Source organism: Nematolebias whitei, chromosome 1 (assembly GCF_014905685.2).
Source record: "Nematolebias whitei isolate Nwh7 chromosome 1, NemWhi1, whole genome shotgun sequence".
NCBI classification, from domain to species: Eukaryota; Metazoa; Chordata; class Actinopteri; order Cyprinodontiformes; family Rivulidae; genus Nematolebias; species Nematolebias whitei.
In genome coordinates, this window is record NC_056498.1 from 39,212,782 (window position 1) to 39,222,018 (window position 9,237).

The window sequence follows — 9,237 nt, forward strand, 5'->3', positions numbered from 1 at the left end:
ACACTTGGACCATTAAAAACCACACTTGGACAATAGAAACTACACTTGGGCCATGGATACTACCCTTACATTAAAAACCACACCTGGACCATAGAAACCACACCTGGATGAAAGACACTATGCTTGGACCATAGAGATTACATTTGAACCATAGAAACCCCACCTGGACCATAGAATCCCCACCTTACCATACTTTGTGTTTGCGTCTCTTCGTTCCACTCTAGTCCTAGCCAGTGAAGTTAGATGGCCGCTCATCCTGAGCATGGTTTTGGTTCTGCTGGAGGTTCCTTCTTAATAAAACTGAGTCAATCCTTTCCACGGTCAACAATGGGCTGATCAGGATGAGAGATCGCAACAAAGTGAAGATTTGACACGATCTGCTGGCTTCTTTAGATAAACATGTTTTATCAATAGGTATTTAATAACGTGTATGAATGTTTTTGGACAGCCCTGAGACATTTGTCATGAATTTGCGCTTGAACTGAGTTAGGGTTGATAATGTCACAAGACTCTGACCTACTGCTCCTTCCTGTGACTCGTTTGAGTCAATGTATACAATGACTACTTTGAGAGTTTCATCTATCCAATCTATCCAGTAGTTTGAGATATTTTGCCAACACAGACAAACAAACCCCAAGGCAATCAAATGATCGATGGCACCATTTGGGCTTCAGATTGTGGGAAGCCAAAGCCTCGAGGAGAACATCCACCCAGAAAGGCTGGGAGGAGAACCTGCAACCTTCTCACTCAGAAGGGACAGCTCTAATTCTATCTCGTTTAGGGAAAAGTGACCATGAAGCATGTTTTCATCTCTACGTTGGTGAAAGCTCAACTCAAATCAGTGAACACGTTTGGTTTTGTTAAATAGAAGCAAAGACAATCCCTGAAAAGTTGGGAGCAGCTTGGGTTTACTGGTGATCCAAGCTTTGGTTTGACTGGTTTGGCCCGGTAGTGGAAACCACACTGAGGGAACATCCAGAAAATGCAATGGGACGCTGGTTCCAGTCAGGATGAGACTCTTGGCAGGAACGAGGACAGCTATAAAACACAGATATGAAGATGTTTCCTCGTCTGTCGATTTGTCCTTCAGAGAGAGCAGCCAAGACAAAGTCAGAGAAATATGTGACCCAGAAGCACAAATGGATGTCAGGATAATGATTTGTCACCTTCTGGATTCACTGCACTCTGACTTATTGTATTGACAAATACTAATTTAACATGCCATTACTGGAGAGCATTTGAAGGTTTATACCACTGGCTTCACTTAAAAGTCAACTGTTGGCAGGCTCAGATAAATCTGCTCTAATGTTTAGTCCATGTGCGGCAAGAGGACACTGAGGGGTCAGGACTCGCTTGTTGTCTCGCCTGTTATTCTGAGCTAAAACAGGCGATAAAAACAGCAGATTTGTGGAGGTAGGCGTTCGGTTATTAGAGTGACGGTAGGACTTTCATTATGCGGTCTCATGGGGACAACATTAAATCACATTTTAAACATTAAACACATCTGGTCTGCTGTAGTTCGAGTTAACATAAGACTACATCAAGCTCCTTTTACGACCTTCTCTTGATCTGGACTTAGAGCCGAACTAAACGTCTTGTCTTGGCCATTTTTCCGCCGAGCTTCTGTGCAGCAGCGAACGGGCAGGGAGTCGGTTCAAAACTGGGGCAAATAGTGAGGAAAATGAGGGAAAAAGATGATCCGTTACATTTTCCGACTGAATTAAACACGTCGTAACTGAAAACAGAAGTAGAAATGCACCTGAACTGAAGTAGATTGACGTTTGATTATAAACACGTGCGACCTGCACATAGAACGTGAACAGCGGGGTCTGGAACCGTATGGTTATTAATTATATTAATTATAATTTATATCGATAAAAGGTACAGAAGAGGAAAGTAGACTTTGAAAAGGCTGCAGATTTTCTGATTTGCCACATGAGGATGTTTTAGTGATCAAAGGCCATGAGGGCACTAATGAGCCACTGTTAAGCGGATGGTCCTTTTACATGTGAATAACTAGTTATGACTTGTCAGCAGGAAACTGGTTGGTCCACTATGATAAGGTCCTATTTATAAGACTGAGTTTGCTGCAAGGCCTCAGACTGAAGAAGTCCATCCATCCATCCATTAGCTTCCTCTTGTTCCGAAGTCGGGGCGTGGGGGAAGCAGCTTGAGCAGGGAGGTCCAGACATCTCTTTCCACAGCCACCTCTTCCAGCTCTTCTGGGAGGACTTCAAAGTGTTCCCAGGTGAACCGAGAGACAGTCTCTCCAGCGTGTCCTGGGTCTTCCCCGGGGTCTCCTCCCAGTTGGACATGCCCGAAGCCCAAGCATCCTTACCAGATGCCTGAACCATCTCAACTGGCTCCTCTTGATGTGGAGGAGCAGCGGTTCTACTCCAAGTCTCTCCTGATAACTGAACTTCTCATCCTATTTCTAAGGGAGAGTCCAGCCCTGCAAAGGAAACTCATTTCAACCTCTTGTATCCACGATCTTATTCTTTCGGTCACTACCAAGGGTTCATGACCAGAGGTGAGGAACGTAGACTGAAAGATAAACAGAGAGCTTTGCCTTACAGCTCAGCTCCCTTTTCACCACGACGGACCGGCACAGAGTCCACAATACTGCAGGCGCTGCACCAATCCGCCTGTCAATCTCAGGCTCGATTCTTCTCTCACTTGTGAACAAAACCTCGAGATACTCAAACTCCTCCAACCTCACCTTCGACCCGAAGGATCTTTCAGGTGCACAGACTCCTCCACCATAATACAGTGGTGATTCAAGGAGGAGACTGAAGAAGTCTTTTGAATGAAAGACGAAATGTTTCAACAAGAGGAATCCCTCCAGAGGACATGACATGTTCCTGTTGTCCTTCAGCGAGAACAATCAATTTTACACAGATTTGTAATGTAGCTGCTTTTGTTTAGTTTTATTTTATTTCTTCTATTTACTTTTTCATTTTATATGATTGTCTGTTGTTTTTTGTACCTCATCTGTGTTCTTTGTTTGAAACAGGTCTCTCTTGTAAATGAGTCCTCGTGGCTTGCTGAGACTAACCTGTTGTAAGAGTACTGCCTTCTACAGCCACCTACTCCAAGATGGCCACCAGTTGCCACCAGCTGATGGCCATCTCACTAATGAGGATCCACCCTTCATAAGGCTTCGAGTGCTACTCTTCACTGGAGCATTATGATGCCTCGTGGTATTTATGCTTCTGGCCGCTTGTATTCTGACTAGTCAAGTGTTTACTTACCTTGTCCTTCGTATTTCCAGTCATCTTGTTTCCACGAGTGCCTCCAAGTCCTGGTCTGCCTGGGTCCTGTTTCCAGCTCTTTGTTCCTTGCCCTCCAGCCACTTGCCTGTCTCGCCTGAACACCACATCCTGGAACCCTCCTTGGATCTGCTCCGGTGCTCAGTCAAGTCTTCAAACTGTAAGGAGAAATATACAACAACCTTAAATCATCTACTCCAAAAGGAATAACTACATAACCTTGTCCTTGCTCCCGTGGGGTTCCAGAAGATCTACTGCGCATTTCTGATTTCACTGTACAATAAAGCACTGTTAAACTTTTGCTCTCTGTGGTCTTGTTTTGTTCCTGGTCTCGTACAACTCTGGGTTCCTCGAGCACATTATTCCTGGATAAATAACGGTTGGATGAATGTTCGATTAAAGGAGAACCTTACAACAACTACTGACATCTAGTGGTCAAGATGAAAACTGCAACAATCTCAAATTATATTTTGTTTACTAACAAGTTGCATCTTCATTTGCTAAAATTCATTCATCCCATCCATCCATCCATGAATCAATCAATCGTCTTCTGCTTGTTCCGGAGTCGTGTCGCAAAGGCAGCTGCTTAAGCAGGGAAGATGTTTAAGCTCTTCTGGAAGGACTCCAGACCAGCTGAGGCTCTCTAGAGTGTCCTGGGTCTTCTCTGGGGTCTCCTCCCAGTTGGACATGCCCGTAGCACCTCTCTAGGGAGGCATCCATGAGGAATTCTTGCCAGAAGCCCGAACCACCTCAGTGGGTTAATTTCAACGAGGAGGAGCAGCGGCTCTACCCCAAGTCTCTCCTGGATAACTGAACTTCTCATCTTATCTCTAAGGAAGAGTCCAACTACCCTGATAAGAAAACTCATTTTGATAGCCTGTAGCCGTGATCCCATTCTTTTGGTCACTACCATGACTGAAAGGTGATCATAGGAGACCAGAAACAAAGAGCATCTCCTTGCAGCTCAGCTCCCTCGTCACCACAACGGACTGGGCGAAAGTTCACAGTAGTGGGAAAGCTGCACTGATCTTTCTCTAGTCGATGCACTGGTGCCATTCAAAACTTCTTTAGAAATGTTTTATCTATTCTTTGTTTAGCAAAAATGCCTCTGAGGTTCAGCATTTCTTCCTACAGTTAGCCCTGGTCAAAACAGCAGAGAAAATACAAAGTGGTTGCACAGTTTCAATTTAAAATAAAAACAAGGAAAAGTTTTCCATTTTCACCCTTAAAACATCAAAACAGCATCTATGAGATCCATTTCCTCCTGTTTGTTTTCTTTTCCCACTCAATGGACTCTTCTTCTACGTGTCTTATTTAGGTTAAAAACTGAACCCTAAATGGACCCAAACAACTAAAACAACTCAGACACCATATTTTTTGGCCTATAAATCACTTCTTTTTTTTTTTTTACATAATTTGCATGCCCTGCGACTTATACGCCAAAGCAACGTATTTAAAGATTTTTCCCATATTTATAAAAACTCATTTTTGGCTGAGATATGACTGTTTTCATTCATTCTGACTGAAAATATTGAACATTACCATTTTCAGCTACTAGATGGCAGCAGAGTAGAATGGCATACCGTTGTGTAATGTAATAGGTAAAAGTGGCTATTAATGACATAATCGGCTTGCCAAAATTTGCCACCTTCATCCAGCTCGCCTGGAGCAACCGTCAAATCATCTTCACTTCGCTGCGCCGCCCCGGCGAAATTAAGCTGATTTGACCATTAAAGTGCATTTATTAAGTAAAAGTTCAACTGAGACACACCTTTATTATAATTTTGAGCAAACAAATAATTTCGAGCAAACAAATAATTGGTTTTAAGTGTTTATCTTGTTAAATTCTAGTTAAAGTCCTCTCGTGCACGCTCCTGCGGCCGCCATTTGGTAGCCAATCGATTTTTAGCACAACACCGGCCCACATTTCCGGGTTCGGCCCACATTTCTGGGTCGTCAGCGGTGACATGTAACAAACGCGATGCGTCAGTGATGACACAAAATAGATGCGACGTATACGGCGAAGCAACATATTTATAGATTTTTCCACTTTATTAGTCATTTTTGGACTGATGCGACTTATACGGTGAAAAATACGGTACATTCAATAAATTAGAAGTTTGATGCTTTTTCCTCCCCTACAGTTTGTTTGCCACTGCAGAGGTAAAATGAAGATTTTACCAACTCTACCTGATGCTTCAACCAGTTTACAGCTGTATTTACATTATTAATGATTTGTGTTGTTAGAATTACTTTTTAAAAGTGGTTGCTTAATGAATGTACAGGAAGCTCTCTATCAAAAAGGTCTTGAACACAAAATATTTCAGACCTTTGCAGCAGCGACTCTGATGTTTCTTCAGCGCAGATTAAGATTTGTACCATAATAGTCTTGGCAGAAGGCTCTGCAGTCACGTCTGAAGGCACGGCACTGTGATTATATAAAATCAAATCTTAAAAACAGCACAGAGAGAAATGCCAAGTGGAACCATAATTCTTTATTATCCTTTTAGCATGGAGGTCAGAGGCTGACCAGATCCAATTTGTCTCCAGTCGTCCCGGGTCAGCACAAGCCGGGCCACGACAAGCTGAAATAACATCCAGGAACTGTCGAAGCAGACACGAGTTCAGAAGCACTGAACACGGCTACAACTGGGATTAACGCATTAAAAATGATTCATGCTTGAGTAAACTGAAAGCTAACAGAAGCTAGATATGATTAGGACTTAAATATCAACAAGGTTAGAAACAGAATCGTTTTTAGACGGAGCATGAAAAGGTTTCTGGTTTATTTCTGGAATTTCCAGCTGATACCGTCAGGCAGCCGAAAGGTAACCAAGGTTAGCCAACAGCAGCTAGCTGCAGCTGAGATACAGAATTCTATCTCGACTCTCCAACTGACACTCCAGTGTTGGGTACTGTCAACATCTAAGTGTCATGAACGGTCTTGCGAGCCTGAAACTGTCTGTTTGTGTTTGCTTGGGTTAGAAAAATCTCACGAATCATTGACAGAGTCTCAACGAAACCGTCAGAACGTAATCAATGAATGTTTCTGCCTCTGGAGATGCTCCATCTCACCCTCACCACTCCATACGTCTATCATAGCACCACTTTCCCGGACTGTGTCAAGTTGCAGCTATAAGCCAAAAGCTATTTGGCCATATAGCACCATAGCTGTCCCATGGCGGTGTCACGCCTGTTAGTGGCTGTTTCCAAGACCTTGATTACGGTTGTGGTCCAAGCATGAGGTCAGTTTGGCTCATCCTACTTCATGGTCAACCATCCCAGTCCGTGCCGTCTTGGGTACACCACCCTCCACCAAGAACCTCAACACGCCTCCATCCCAATGAAAAACATCAATGAGAATAGAAAGTTTTAGTGCATCCATGACCCATCTTGGCTCATCACACTCGGTGGAGAACGCTACACGTCCGAAGGCCTCGCCAAGACTCAGCAAAGACCATGCAGGCTGATTCTTTACATCCTAATGGCATAGTCAAGATCGAGGTTTCATATTGTCATTTGCATCATATGTGGTACAAGTGGTGGAATGAAATTGTGTACAGGGTAGGGCTTTAACAGACTACTCGAGTAATCTACACATCGATTCCTAGGACATCTATCAAGTGTTTTAATTTCACGTCGAGTATTCGTGGTGACGTCATTGCGTCATGTGATCCGCACTGGGTTACAAAATGGATTCCTTCAGGCAGACGGAGCGGAGCAGGTCCAGTCTTGGCAAACAGGTAGAAAAGCATCAAAAGTCTGGAAATATTTCACTAAAGATGAATCTTCCGGATCAACTACCGTAAGGAAACAGAAAATGAGTCAACTTCCTGACTGTTTGGAGCTCATTGCAAGCCGGTGTTACACCATATTTTGTGACCACCGTATATTGTGACCGTAGGGGACTGTGTTGCATGCACTGTTGCAGGTCACAGAATATGGTGTAACACCGGGTCCAATGACCGAACCAGAACCAGCTTCCTCTGACCTCGTTTCACAAACAAAAAGAAAAAAATATTAATCTCTAAACCTATAAACAAACCTATAAACATATTAATCACTAATGCGCAGCACAGCTGGCGGAGGTGGTTGACCCCCCCCCCACTGTTTTTAGTTTCGTTTTTGACGTGCTGCACGTTTCTTTCACTTTTGCAGCTTAATAATAAAAACTAATAGTTTAGTTTTTCCTGTGACTTACTTGCAGTATGATAAATGGTAGGAGCATAAATATATGCTCCAATGTTTTATTGGTCTTTTGTTGTAAATAATTGTCTTTTTTGCGGTTTTATTTATTTATTTATTTTTGTATCTTTAGATCCTATGATGCCATCAAGTACTCGAGTTCTACTCGAGTTTTCTTACGTTAATGTCGAGTTTAAAAATGATGTAGTCGTTCAACCCCCAGTACAGGGTCCCGGTTACATCCAACAAAAGTATAAATTGTAAAGAAAAACGGTAGTAAGATCTAAGATACGAACCAACCAACGATAAGACCCCGTGTGACGCCTACAGTCTGATTCTTACTGCATAACAATTTGTGAAGGACTTGTACCAAGTCTTGACAATAACTTTTGATAATTACCTGAAATTTGATAAAACAACAGTGCGGTCAAGGCTAGCTTCTTTCAGCTACAGCTTTAAGCCAAGAGTCTTCAGAAGAAAATCCTTTGGACTTGGAGAAGGTCGTTCATGCCTTCATCAGTTCGAGTCTTTGACTACTGTAATGCTCTTCATGCTAGAACAGATAGCAGGTCAGGATGTCCGAGTTTTTCCCTGCCCTTGAACGCACCATTACTTCAGTGGATCTGAAGCACGTGCACAGGCAGGCTGATCCGTGCACTCTTATTTACAAATTAAATTCCCTTTAAAATGACATAACCCTTCTCAACCACGGTGATAAAACTCACATCCAGAAACAACTCGCCGATGTGTTTTATTAACTTCAATTAAAAACTTTTACCTCTTTTCAGGTTAGGTTCATCAACAAATGCTGATTTAATGGCAAAGACTTCCATAATCTTCTGGACGCTCTGCACCGAGCAGTTGGAGTAAAAGTTATTTGGCTGTGTGAGCGCTTCCCTCAAACAAATATATGATTTTTATTGGCATGAACAAAAAAAAAAAAAAGTCAGAGGGCGATAAGACGACACCAGAAATGTGATTTTTCCAGGTCTGTGAGCTGATCTTAAAGAACTGGACATTTCTTAAACTGAATGAATAAAAACGAAGAACAGGAAGTCGAACTGGAGACGACAAGATCATCGGGATCATTCACAGCAGGGTTGTTGTGCTGATCAGAGTTTTTCATTTCGTGGTTTGGTCCCGACTGAACTCTGCTGTTTAAAACAAACCTCCCAGAACAAGAAGGAGAAACTAAAGAAAGAGAAAGTTGGATGAAATTACATCCAACTGTGGGAACCTGCAGTTTTATCACGGCCACTTAAAACGTTGTTTCTTCAGAAGTTCAGTTTAAATAAAAAAAAAACTATCCTGAAAAAGCTCGGATGTTTTTTATTTTTTAAAACAATTAAAACCAAAGTGCAATGATTTGTAAATTTTATATTCACAATGGAACAAACGTTTCCAGTTTAAACAAAACTTTGATAAAATGATAATTTTGAATTTTATGGTAGAGTCCAGGTTCTGAACAGACCTGTATGTAGTCCAGACCTCCCACCCATTGAAAACACTTGACCATCATGAAACAAAACATCCAGCAAAGAAGATCAAGACTGTGAAGAGCTAGAACACTCCATCAGACCGGAACGAGACAACATTACCTCTTAAACCTCCAACAGGTGGTCTCCCCAGGTCCTCCAAAACCTCCAACAGGTGGTCTCCCCAGGTCCTCCAAAACCTCCAACAGGTGGTCTCCTCGGGTCCTCCAAAAACCTCCAACAAGTGATCTCCTGGGGTCTTCCAAACCCTCCAACAGGTGGTCTCCCCAGGTCCTCCAAACCCTCCA